The sequence below is a fragment of the Nycticebus coucang genome, chromosome 7, assembly GCF_027406575.1.
Source record: "Nycticebus coucang isolate mNycCou1 chromosome 7, mNycCou1.pri, whole genome shotgun sequence".
Lineage (NCBI taxonomy): Eukaryota > Metazoa > Chordata > Mammalia > Primates > Lorisidae > Nycticebus > Nycticebus coucang.
The window spans coordinates 69,528,304-69,540,573 of NC_069786.1; the positions used below are offsets into that span (position 1 = coordinate 69,528,304).

The 12,270-nt window shown below is 43.1% G+C and overlaps 1 pseudogene across 1 annotated transcript; it reads left to right on the forward strand.

Moving 5' to 3' along the window:
- The first annotated feature begins 8,302 nt into the window (after positions 1-8,302).
- On the forward strand, positions 8,303-11,854 carry LOC128589724 (guanine nucleotide-binding protein G(I)/G(S)/G(T) subunit beta-1-like; annotated as a pseudogene). The gene is made up of 2 exons (XR_008381123.1): positions 8,303-8,417; positions 11,005-11,854. The product of XR_008381123.1 is annotated as a guanine nucleotide-binding protein G(I)/G(S)/G(T) subunit beta-1-like (transcript).
- Positions 11,855-12,270: the final 416 nt, after the last annotated feature.

A 12,270-nucleotide genomic window follows, 5' to 3' on the forward strand; every position in this document is an offset into this window, starting at 1 on the left:
AAGGCTTGACTGGGGCTGGAAGATCTGCTCTCAAGCTGGTTCTCTGAGATATTGTTGGCAGGAAGCTTCAGTTCTTCTCCGTGTGGGTCTTCCCACATGTTTCAGTATCCTCATGGTATGACAAGAGAGAGCAATCCAAGAGGGTAAGGGGAAAGCTACCATATCTCCTACGATCTTGCCTCAGAAGTCACACCCAGTCATTTCTGTAATATCCCATTGTTTACACAGGTCAGCCCCTGCAGGGCTGTACCTGGAGGTGAGAATCACTTCAGGTCATCGCCACTAAATTCTCTGGACTCTCCATTGTAATTTGGTATCTTCTTTTCTAAGCTTTGCCTTTTCTGCTTATTTTACATTTTCCCACAATCTAAAATTTGAGCCTGAGCATAGTTCAGTTGAGTGTTAGAGCAGGAAATCATCTCGAATACCAGGGAGAGAAGCTCAATGTCCTCACCTTATGGGTAAGAAACTAAAGCCTATGGGAGTGAAGTACTTGCCCAGCCACCCAGCCTAAGACACAGCTTGAGGCCACCAACTGCAGGTCTTCTCCACACTGTTCTCACAGAAGCCCATGTTTTGTAAAATATTTGATCTCCTGAGAGATGAGTGTTCACAAGGTCCATCAGCTAACTCTTATTTAATAGTCCAGCTGAAACTTCTTGGGTCTCCATAGAGATCAAGAAAGTGTTTGTGTGGTATGTGTACACCATGGACTATTGTGCAGACTTAAAGAAAGATGGAGACTTTACCTCCTTCCTGCTTATATGGATGGAGCGGGAACATAGTCTTCTTAGCAAAGTATCTCAACAATGGAAGAAAAAGTATCCAATGTACTCAGCCCTACTATGAAACCAATTTATAGCTTTCATACAAAAGCTATAACCCAATTATAGCCCAAGAATATAGGGAAAGGGGAATGGGAGGGAAGGCGGGAAGGATGGGTGGAGGAAGGGTAATTGGTGGGACTACATCTGCGGTGCATCTTACAAGGGTACATGTGAAATGTAGAATACAAATGTCTTAACACAATAAGAAAATGCCATGAAGACTATGTTAACCAGTTTGATGAAAATATTTCAAATTGGGTGACACCTGTGGCTCAGTGAGTAGGGCGCCGGCCCCATATACCGAGGGTGGCAGGTTCAAACCCAGCCCCGGCTGAACTGCAACCAAAAAATAGCTGGGCGTTGTTGCGGGCACCTGTAGTCCCAGCTGCTTGGGAGACTGAGGCAGGAGAATCACGAAAGTCCAAGACCTGGAGGTTGCTGTGAGTCCTGTGACGTCATGTCACTCTACCGAGGGTGGTAAAGTAAGACTCTGTCTCTACAAAAAAAAAAAAAAAATTCTGCTTTTTAAAATAGACTTGATTGGATAATTTATATGAAAGTGTAATCAATTTAGACCAATATTAAACTGAGAATCTACCATCAAGAACAAACTTCTTTCATGTTTTTTTGAGACAGTCTTACCCTGCTGCCCAGGCTAGAATGCCACGGCATCAGCCTACACACAGCAGCCTCAAACTTCTGGGTTCAGGGAATCCTCTTGCCTCAGCCTCCTGAGAAGCGTCCAAGCTAATTTTTCTATTTTTAATGGAGACAGTCTTGCTCTTGCTCAGGCTGGTCTTGAACTCCTGAGCTCAAGGAATCCTCCTGCCTCAGCCTCCCAGAGTGTTAGGATTACAAGCATGGGCCACCGTGTCCAGCCAAGGACAACCTTCTTACGTGTAAGAAACAGAGTTTGTAGAATTCAAGAGCTAGTAACTTAGTGATCCCTTAGTTCGGTGATCTTCAAATTGAGGTTAGATACATTCTAAATGTCACACATTGTCTGAGAAGTTTTTTTAACTTTTGTGTTTATATTCCAGAATAATCTAAAACATTACTATGAGAGTATTCTGGATCATCTGTACAGTGACTTCGAACATACACATTGCCATGTAATCTCAGTGGTTTAGTCTATGTTCTGTTAATACTAAATAGCATCAATGTGAATTTTGATGGGCTAAAGATTAAAAGAGGAAAACTTAATACACATGAAATGCACTTAACCGCATGCAGTGGTTTGTTGCCCTGGACAAAACTGAGAAGTTGAAGGCTCTGTATTCATCAGAGGAACAGTAGCTTTGCTTTATTTGTCTTTATTCCCAATTAATATGAGGGCACAAACATTAGGTTACAATGTTTGCATTTGTTCACTTAATGGGTGCAATGTCAGAGCATACGGCACACTTTCGGGATGCCAGACACAACTACAACAATAACAGCTACCGCAGCTTTGCTTTAAAAACATCATTCTTGGTCAGGCGTGGTGGCTCACGCCTGTAATCCTAGCACTCTGGGAGGCTGAGGCAGGACAAATCCTTGAGCTCATGAGTTCGAGACCAGCCTGAACAAGAACAACCCCATCTGTACTGAAAATAGAAAAACTAGCTAGGCATGGTGGTGCAAGCCTGTAGTCTCAGCTACTCAAGAGGCTGAGGCAAGAGGATGGCTTGAGCCCAGGAGTTGAGGTTGCTGGGAGCTATGACCTCACGGCACTCTACCCAGGGCAGTAGAGTGAGACTCTGCCTAAATAAATAAATAAATAACATCATAACTAAAATACTTAAGTAATACTAGGAGAATGTAATAATTCTCTTCCTTCAAAAGGATGCCATGTAGTACTCAAGTGTGAGGAAGACTGGTTTGGGTCACCCTTAGTAATTTTCTGGTGGTGTGGCACAAGGCCCTAAAATAAACTATAAACCACAGTTACAATTATTGCTACTACTAAGAATGGGAGAGAGTAAAAGTGAGGAAATGAGCATAGTTGGCTGACCCAGGTAGGTGAGGTAGACAAACCCATGAGCTACTTAGGACAGGGACTGTAACCTATTCATCCCAAGTGGTGGGAACTATGATACTTAGTTAACTGCTGTTAAACTCCAATGCTCAAGGCCATGCAAGATGATGACTGAGCTGGGCCTTGAGTTTTAGACCTGTATTACTTCCTGGAGCCCTGGGAGACTTTTCAACCCTTGCCAAACTGGATCATCTAACTCTGGTCACTTGCTGACCTCTTTTTCCTGTCCTTTTTTCTCTGTCTCATTCCAGTAGTAGTAGTAATTGTAACTACAATTTAACTTCCACTGACTGTGCGCCAAGTGCTTTACACACGTGATCTTGTGTACTGCTTAATTAGACTCGAAAATCTTGGATTGTCTTCGTTTTGTTTTTCCCATGTCTTTATCTTACAAGTTTCTTTAGCTAGGCAGCTTTTAGCTGACTGGCTGCAGAGTATCCCCAAAAGGTGTGCACTTCAACCTGAATTAGGCCATTGTGTCTATTACTGGAATCATGAATTAATGATACTTGTCAGTCATTATATTGAGGGCTTTTTGTTGTCCTTTAAAGAGAGACAGTTCGTTTTGCTTGCAATATGGCTGTGGCAATTTGGTTCTCAATAAAAGACTGTTTACATGCTAGCGGAAACCTTTGTATTTTATGGTGTTCTGCAATGAGTCGTGTTTTCCTTAGCCAAGTTCCCTGAAAGAAAACACCCTTCCTCTTCTCCCCTCAATCCATCATTTGTACATAGACAGTTTTCTCAAACAAACAGGAAAACGATCGGTGTAACAACCCCTTTCCTTTATATAGTGCTTCACAGCCAAGCACAGATGCTGGGCCCCATAACAGGCGACATTACAAGTTAAACACTGTTATCTCTATTCCACAGAGGTGAAAAGACTAGAAAAATCTAGAGCACTGTCCAAATTTTAATGTAGAAAAACCTAGGCATTTTATTTCAATCATTGTCCCCAGACAGCAAGACTGATTCCAAACATAGCTACAGGAAAATAAGAATGAACATTCTGCTCAACCCACAAGAGCAGGCTCAGCACTTGTAGTCCCAGCTACTCAGGAGGCTGAGGTTGAGGATCCCCTCAGCTCAGCAGTTCAAATTCAGTCTGAACAACTGGACAACACAGTGAGACCTTTGTCTCTCAGACAAAACAAAACAAAAAAACCTGTAAGAGTTTAATCAGGTTCTGTTCTAGCCCCTGGTGCTATAACAAGAAGGTACTTGGCTTCCCCCCAAGTAGGAGAATTGACGTGAACTCAACTGCCACGTGAGTTGTATTTAACTCATCCTAGTTTTGAGCTGGAGGTTCGTGAAGCATATAAAACCAGTAGATAGGTGAGAAGGTCCATAGCATTCCTGGGCAATGTGAAACCTCTGCTCATTGTTTTTGCTGCCAATCAGCATGTCTCCCCTACCTCCTATTGCCCTACCCCAGCTGGCCTGCCCAAGTGTCCACATGTGTTGGACTGCGTTCTCCAGTTACCATAACTTCCAATTGCACATTTCGCCTTGACTCTTCCCCTGGTGGCTCTTTGAATGAAATCTATACTACAGCATACAGTGACATTGTTGCACATACATGGGGGGAAGATTCAGAGGTTGTCTGAATCTACCCTGTTTCCCCAAAAATAAGACAGTGTCTTATTTTAAGGTGTGCTCCCAAAGATGTGCTAGGTCTTATTTTCAGGGGATGTCTTATCTTTCCTGTAAGTAGGTCTTATTTTTGGAGGATGTCTTATTTTCGGGGAAACAGGGTAGTACCACCCAACATCCACTCCAGACACAACTAAAAACTTGTGGAATGACAGAGGACTCAACTCTCAGAAACAGTATGTCCTGAGTCCCATCCAACTCACAGGGTGTACAGTATAAAAATTGATTCTAGCACTGCGTGAACTGCATATAACTCATATACAGAAAACAATAAAAAATAACAAATTTTCACTAAATTAGAAAGGATTGTTTTGTTTTCGATTTTTTAAATTCTATTTTCATAATAAAATACCATGGCCCCAAGGGGGGAAAAATGTTTTTCTAGTGTGGCAATGTATTAACTCATACTTTATTTAAAAAAAAAAAAAAAAACCAGACAAATTTCCCTCTTGGATTTCATACATTTTTTTTTTCTTTGAGACATTCTTGCTCTGTCACCCTGGGTAGAGTACATTGGCATCATCATACCTCACTACAACCTCAAAGTCCTGCATTCAAACAATCCTCCTGCCTCAGCCTCCCAAGTAGCTGGGCTTATACAGGCATGTGCCACCACACCTGGCTAATTTTTTCCACTTTTGGTAGAGACGGGGTCTCGCTCTTGCTCAGGCTGGCCTCAAATTCCTGAGTTCAAGCAATCCTCCCACCTCAGCCTCTCAGAGTGCTAGGATCACAGGCCTGAGACACCACATCCAGCTGATTTCATACGTATCTTAAAAGAGAATTTCTCAAAAGACCGCTATTCCCCTCACCCCTTCTACCAATCATTTTGTGATGTGTGATGAATATCTCTCTTAACAAGCTATTTTACCAAATAAGGTCTAGATACAGGACATTCGTTCTGTAGTTTCCTAGAGTTAATGTCATGTCAAGGCTGAAAACAGCAACTTAACATTGATTCTAATTTAAAAACAAATGAAGAACACAAAAACAACAACAAAGAAAGCAATAATTACCAACACACACCCTCTCTTTTTAAATGTTTTTATTTTCTTTTTTAAAATTTTTTTCATGTTGAGGGACGGAGGGAGGGGGGTGGGGCCTTGGTGTGTGTCACACTTTATGGGGGCAAGACATGAATGCAAGGGGGACTTTACCTAACAATTGCAATCAGTGTAACCTGGCTTATTGTACCCTCAATGAATCCCCAACAATTAAAAAAAAAAATTTTTTTTTTTCATGTTTAAGGTTGCTTCCCATTCACACTCTCTCTTTTCTAAATCATCATTCCTGAGTTTGGTGGAGCATTTGAAAAGCAAAATATTACCCCTAACCGACAAGGTAGGAAAGTCAATCCCTACCCTTTCTGCACTTTGCAGGGTGGACCGTGACCAGAGTCAGAGTAGGGCTGAGGCCAGGAGAGGCCAACCCTGTCTCCGCTGCTCGTCAAACCACAACTGGGGGTGCAGCCTCCGTTACTGAAGGAAATCATTTTCCTGAAGAACATCGAACTGAACTGAAAAGACTAATACCAGATTAAAGAGAGATCGCTGGGTATTTTTTTTTAATAAGTTGTTCTGGTGTTATTTTGTTCTTTATTTATTTTATTTAGTTCAGCTACTTACAGTGATTTAGTGCTGATTAAATAACTACCAAATCATAAATGTTACTGCTAATCCCTGAATAATTTAGTTTTTGTCCTACTTACCACCCTAATTTATTAACCACCCATATTCTTTTTTTTTTGAGACAGAGTCTCACTATGTCACGCTGGGTAGAGTGCTATGGCGTCACAACTCACAGCAACCTCATCAAACTCTTGGGCTTAAGCTATTCTCTTGCCTCAGCCTCCCAAGTAGCTGGGACTACAGGCACCTGCCACAATGCCTGGCTATTTTTTTGTTGCAGTTGTCATTGTTGTTTTAACTGGCCCAAGCAGGGTCCAAACCCACCAGCCTTAGTGTATGTGGCCGGTGCCCTCCCCACTAAGCTATGGGCACCAAACCACCCATATTTTAAAGACATTCTCCCTCTCTAAATAATTAAGTCAGCTGGGCGAGGTAGCTCACGCCCATAATCCTAGCACTCTGGGAGGCTGAGGTGGGCGGATCCCCTGTGCTCATGAGTTCAACTCAGCCTGAGCTAAAGCAAGATCCCATCTCTAAAAAGAACTGGGATTACACCAGCGGTGCATCTTACAAGGGTATATGTGAAACTTGGTAAATGGTCTGTGAAGCTAGTGAATGATGCCCCATGATTATATCAATGTACACAGCTATGATTTAATAAAAAGAAATAAAAAGAACTGGAGCATTACACGGTGGGTGCCAGTAGTCCCAGCTACTTGGGAGGCTGAGACAAGAGAATTGCTTGAGCCCAAGAGATTGAGATTGTTGTGAGCTATGACACCGTGGCACTCTACCGAGGGTGACAAAGTAAGAGTCTGTCTCAAAAATAAAAAAAAAAACGAAATATTTCTTGGGCAGCATTCATTTTGACATTCCTCAAGACCTCTGATTTTTTTTTTTTTTTTTAACAATTATCTTCTAAGTCCATACCTAAAATCTTTGAAGTTAAAGCCAGAGGTCTCTCAAATCAGACTGCCTGAACTCAGATTCCAACTCCCTACTTGCAAACGTGTGACAAGTTGCTGGCCCCTGCTGTGTTTCGGTTTCTTCAGTTTCTTCTAGTGAGAGTTAAGTGGCTATTATCATATGTGATCAATATTATAAAAGTGGAATATACTTTACCAACATTTGCAACCCCATCAGTCCATCAGAATGGCAATCTGCCTGCATGTTCGCTAACCATCGTCACCAAATCACTAAGAGGGCATACAGTTGTCATAGACAAGAGAACGGGACGCACATAGACAATCTTGAAAGTAATTTCTACGTGATAGGTGTCACTGGACGTTAACTGGCAGAACATTCTCTCCCATGGAGAAAGTTGGTTTGGGGGTGTCCCGTAAGCTAAAGTAATAATGAGTTGGTTCTGCAGCCAGCCAGGTTCAGTCATCCCAGGTGTGTTCCCATGGAGAGTCCCTTAAGGGTTTTTTTTATCCCTGGTTTCCTCTCCTTTATTCCAGTCTCCCCCAGTAGATGTCCCCACATATATGGACATACTTGAGGAAGACCAACAAGAGCATTCTCCACTAGGACTCATCAAAACTACTCCCTGACCATTATCCAGAAACTTTCTGAGCTGACTGATCAGCAGAAAGTTTTCAGGCGTTTGTCCCTCCTGTGTGCAGTCACTCCAAACCAGGATCGCCGGGCGCACCCCCATGCAGCAACTGTTGTTACCAGGTTCAGACAGCACTGCGGAGGGGCAAACCTTGTAAGTTCATGTTTTCCACACACTCAACACCCAAGTATAGTGAGGATACGCTTCAAAGATACTCATTTGAATTTTTACTTCCATAGTGAAATGCCCTCTGACCTCATTTCAATTATTATTCTGAGCCAGAAAAGACAAGTTGCTTTATTTGGTAATTGAGAGGAAAAAACCTGAGCCAGAAAGACCTCCTGACACTCGGTATCAATAAATTGGAAGAAAATAACCATGTTCCCCTGAAGAAGACAGAGATCATCGGAAATATTTAGTAATGGGCTGCATATAACATGGAAACATTTTTCTCTAATGTTTTAGTCTAATAAACTTCCAGAGCTCCAAGAATCACATCCTTGCTTTTGATGGGTTGGAAGTTATAGAGAAGTTTTATATGTCTAAAGTTTGTAGCAGTCTACGAAGATTATATTTAATTGTGAGTAAACATTTTGTGTAGAATAACAGAATAGGCCCAATGTTAGACCCAACCAGAAAGTACCAGAACATTCTAGCTGAAGACTGCAAGGGGGGCCAAATGTCCATCTGCCTTTCTTCTTTAGGAGATTACCGATATAGGAAATACCACCCAGGTGACTTTCTGGGCTTTTCTTTCTTTCTTTCTTTCTTTTTTTTTTTTAAGAGACAGAGTCTCACTTTGTCGCCCTCAGTAGAGTGAGTGGCATCACAGCTCATAGCAACCTCCAACTCCCAGGCTTAGGCGATTCTCTTGCCTCAACCTTCCAAGGAGCTGGGACTATAAGGGCCCACCACAACCCCGGGCTATTTTTTGTGGCCGGGGAGGGTTTGAATCTGCCACCCTCAGTATATGGGGTCAGCGCCCTACCCACTGAGCCACAGGCACCACCCACTCTGGGTTTTTCTGAAGCCCACAGAGTGTGATTTTCCTTTCTCAAAATTCCTATACTACTTAATAGTCTGACATATACATTCAGACACTTGATTTTATTTTATTTTATTTATTTATTTATTTATTTTTTGTAGAGACAGAGTTTCACTTTATGGCCCTAGGTAGAGTGCCATGGCATCACACAGCTCACAGCAACCTCCAACTCCTGGGCTTAAGTGATTCTCTTGCCTCAGCCTCCCAAGTAGCTGGGACTACAGGTGCCCGCCACAACACCCGGCTATTTTTTTGTTGCAGTTTGGCTGGGGTCGGGTTTGAATTCACCACCCTCGGTATATGGGGCGGGCACCTTACCGACTGAGCCACAGGTGCCGCCCCAGACACTTGATTTTAATACAGAATATGTAATCAAAGTGTTAAAAGGGTCTGTTTCTAGAGAGTGGTCTTTTCTCACTACACAGTAGCTCTTTCCTCAGCAGGAACATTGATAATATCCTTTGAACAGCCAGTAACACCCCTAAAATAAAATATAGGCACCAATATGGACTGTATATTTGTGTCCCCTCCAAATTCCTATGTTGAAATCCTAACCTCTAAGGTGATGATTTTCAACTGGTGTGGCACGACACATCTTTAGGTGTGCCATGAAAATTTTTAGAGATCATTAATTAATTTTCCGAAGAAGTTCAAAGCACAATAAGTACATTCTTTTTTTTGCTTTTCTTTTTTTTGATCAACATATTTTAAGTGTGCCACGGGATAAAAAAAAGGTTGACAACCTCTAAGGTGAAAATATTAGGAGATGGAGACTTTAGGAAGTAATTAGATCAAGAAGGTGGAACATTCAGAATATGGGATTAGTGTCCTTATAAAAGGGACCGTGGACAGCTATCTGTGCTCTTTCCTCCACATGAGAAGTGATTAATCTGTCGTCTGTAACAGAAGAGAGGGCACTCAGCAGAAGGGGACCCTGCTGGCACCCTAACCTTTGTGTTCCAGCCTCCCAAACTCTGAGGAAGAATATTTTGTATTTACTGACCACCCAGTCTATGGTACTCAGACAGAGCAGCCCATGCTAAGACAGGCAGAGCTCCTGCCACCGTCCACACAACTCAAGTGCTGATGATTCGTAATAAAAACACAGTGTCAGGTGTCACAGCCAACCCAGCCTTTTTCCTCACAACCACGGGTCAAAAACAAACAAAACATGTGTTTCATTATACCAAACACATTTAAATATTTCAATACATTTATGCCATAATTCTGGTGTGGTAAAGAGATTTCTCAATCAAGTGACTGGCTTACATTCTCAGCTCAGCAAATTATCTGTGTGATCTTGAACAAATCACTTAACCTCTCTGTTTTATAATTATTAGTACGGTGGGTCATTTAACAAAATTTTCGTTATCAGTTGACTTATCCAGAGTGTGGCTCTAGAAAAGGATAAAAATGTGACCAAGATTTCCTTAAATCCATCTTACCAAGTTACTTATTCATAGTTTTCATTTCTGCAATTTTATTTTTTATTCTGAAGAACTTTTCTTTTGCTGTTCTCTGGATATTCCTTCCTTATACACAGTAGCACCTTGTTCTTGTTTAGTATCTTCTGATCTCTCTGAGGATATTGATGTAGTCAGGGGGTGTTTATGTTTATTTTTTCTCCGAGCAGCCACTATTTTCTCTAAGTTCCTTTTTCTCTATTTTTTGTCTTTAAAATTCCTTACTTTCGGGGCACTGCTTTGCGGCGGCAGAGCCTGGTGGGGGCGCCGGGGGGCACCTGCCTGCGTGGGAAGCCAAAGGCCGGGCCTGCAGGCGGGGCGAGTCGGCGGCCGAGACCCGGCGCGCAGGACTCGCCTGTACGGTGACTTTGAAGTCAAATTTACATGTAGTGAAGACCAGACCAGAAGCCCTTCTGAATTAAGATCTCAATTCTTTGAGGTGTGGTTTAAAGAGCACTAAGATCAGAAGATGAGTGAACTTGACCAATTACGGCAGGAGGCGAACAGTTTAAAAACCAAATTAGAGGGGCAGCACCTGTGGCTCAGCGAGCAGGGGCCGACCCCATATACCGAGGGTGGCGGGTTCAAACCCGGACCCGGCCAAATTGCAACAACAAAAAAAATAGCCGGGTGTTGTGGCCGACGCCTGTGGTCCCAGCTACTCGGGAGGCTGAGGCAAGAGAATCACCTAAGCCCAAGAGCTGAAGGTTGCTGTGAGCTGTGATGCCACAGCACTCTACTGAGGGTGACAAAGTGAGACTCTGCGTCTACAAAAAAAAAAACCAAATTAGAGTTGGTGAAAAGCATGTGCAGAGGCAACTCTCTCTCAGATCACAAACAACCTTGACCCCTGTGGGAAGAATTCAAAGGCGCACTAGGAGAACGCTGAGGGGGCACTTGGCCAAGATCTATGCTATGCCCTGGGGCACAGACTCCAGGCTTCTTGTCAGTGCCTCACAGCATGGTAAACTTATCATCTGGGATGGCTACACCACAAACAAGGTCCACGCAATCCCTCTGCGCTCCTCCTGGGTCATGACTTGTGCATATGCAGCTTCTGGGAACTATGTGGCCTGCAGGGGTTTGGATAACATTTGTTCCATTTACAATCTGAAAACTCGTGAAGGGAATGTACGTGAGTCGTGAGCTGGCGGGACATACAGGTTACTTGTCCTGCTGCTGGTTCTTTGATGACAATCAGATCGTCACCAGCTCTGGAGACACCACATGTGCCCTGTGGGCCATTGAGACCCAGCAGACAGACACATTCACTGGACACACTGGAGATGTCGTGAGCCTTTCTCTTGCTCCTGACACCAGACTGTTTGTCTCTGGTGCTTGTGATGCTTCAGCCAAGCTCTGGGATGTTCGAGAAGGGATGTGCCGACAGACTTTCACTGGCCACGAGTCTGACATCAATGCCGTCTGTTTCTTTCCAAATGGCAATGCATTTGCCACGGGCTCAGATGATGCCACCTGCAGGCTGTTTGACCTCCGTGCAGACCAGGAGCTCATGACTTACCCCCACGACATATCCAGCCCTACTAATGTGGACACCCTACACCTCCCCTCAGAACTACAAAAGGGCAAAATCCTTTTTCCTTCATTTATTGCTGAAACCAAGAGAACAATTCCCATTAAGAGAAGGATCTCTGTGCTGTAAACTAAACAAATTGTGCATTCCTTCCGGGGCCATCGTCTTTGTTTTCTTTTTTGTCTTGAATTTTAAAAGGAAATGCTATAATAAAAATATTAACCAGAAAAAAAATTCCTTACTTTCTTCTAACATCATCGTTTAGAGAGGTAGAAAAGCTCATAGAAAGTCTGAATAGTAATCACTATGGAGCAATGGCTTTCAAAATATCTCTCATCATGGCTTGGTGCCCATAGCTTAGTGAGTAGGGGACCAGCCACATACACCATGGCTGGCAGGTTTGACCCTGACCCGGGCCTGCTAAAGAGCAATGACAACTGTAACCAAAAAATAGCCGGGTGTTGTGGTGGGCACCTGTAGTCCCAGCTACTACGGAAGCTGAGGCAAGAGAAGCACTTAAACCCAAGAGTTTGAGGTTTCTGTGA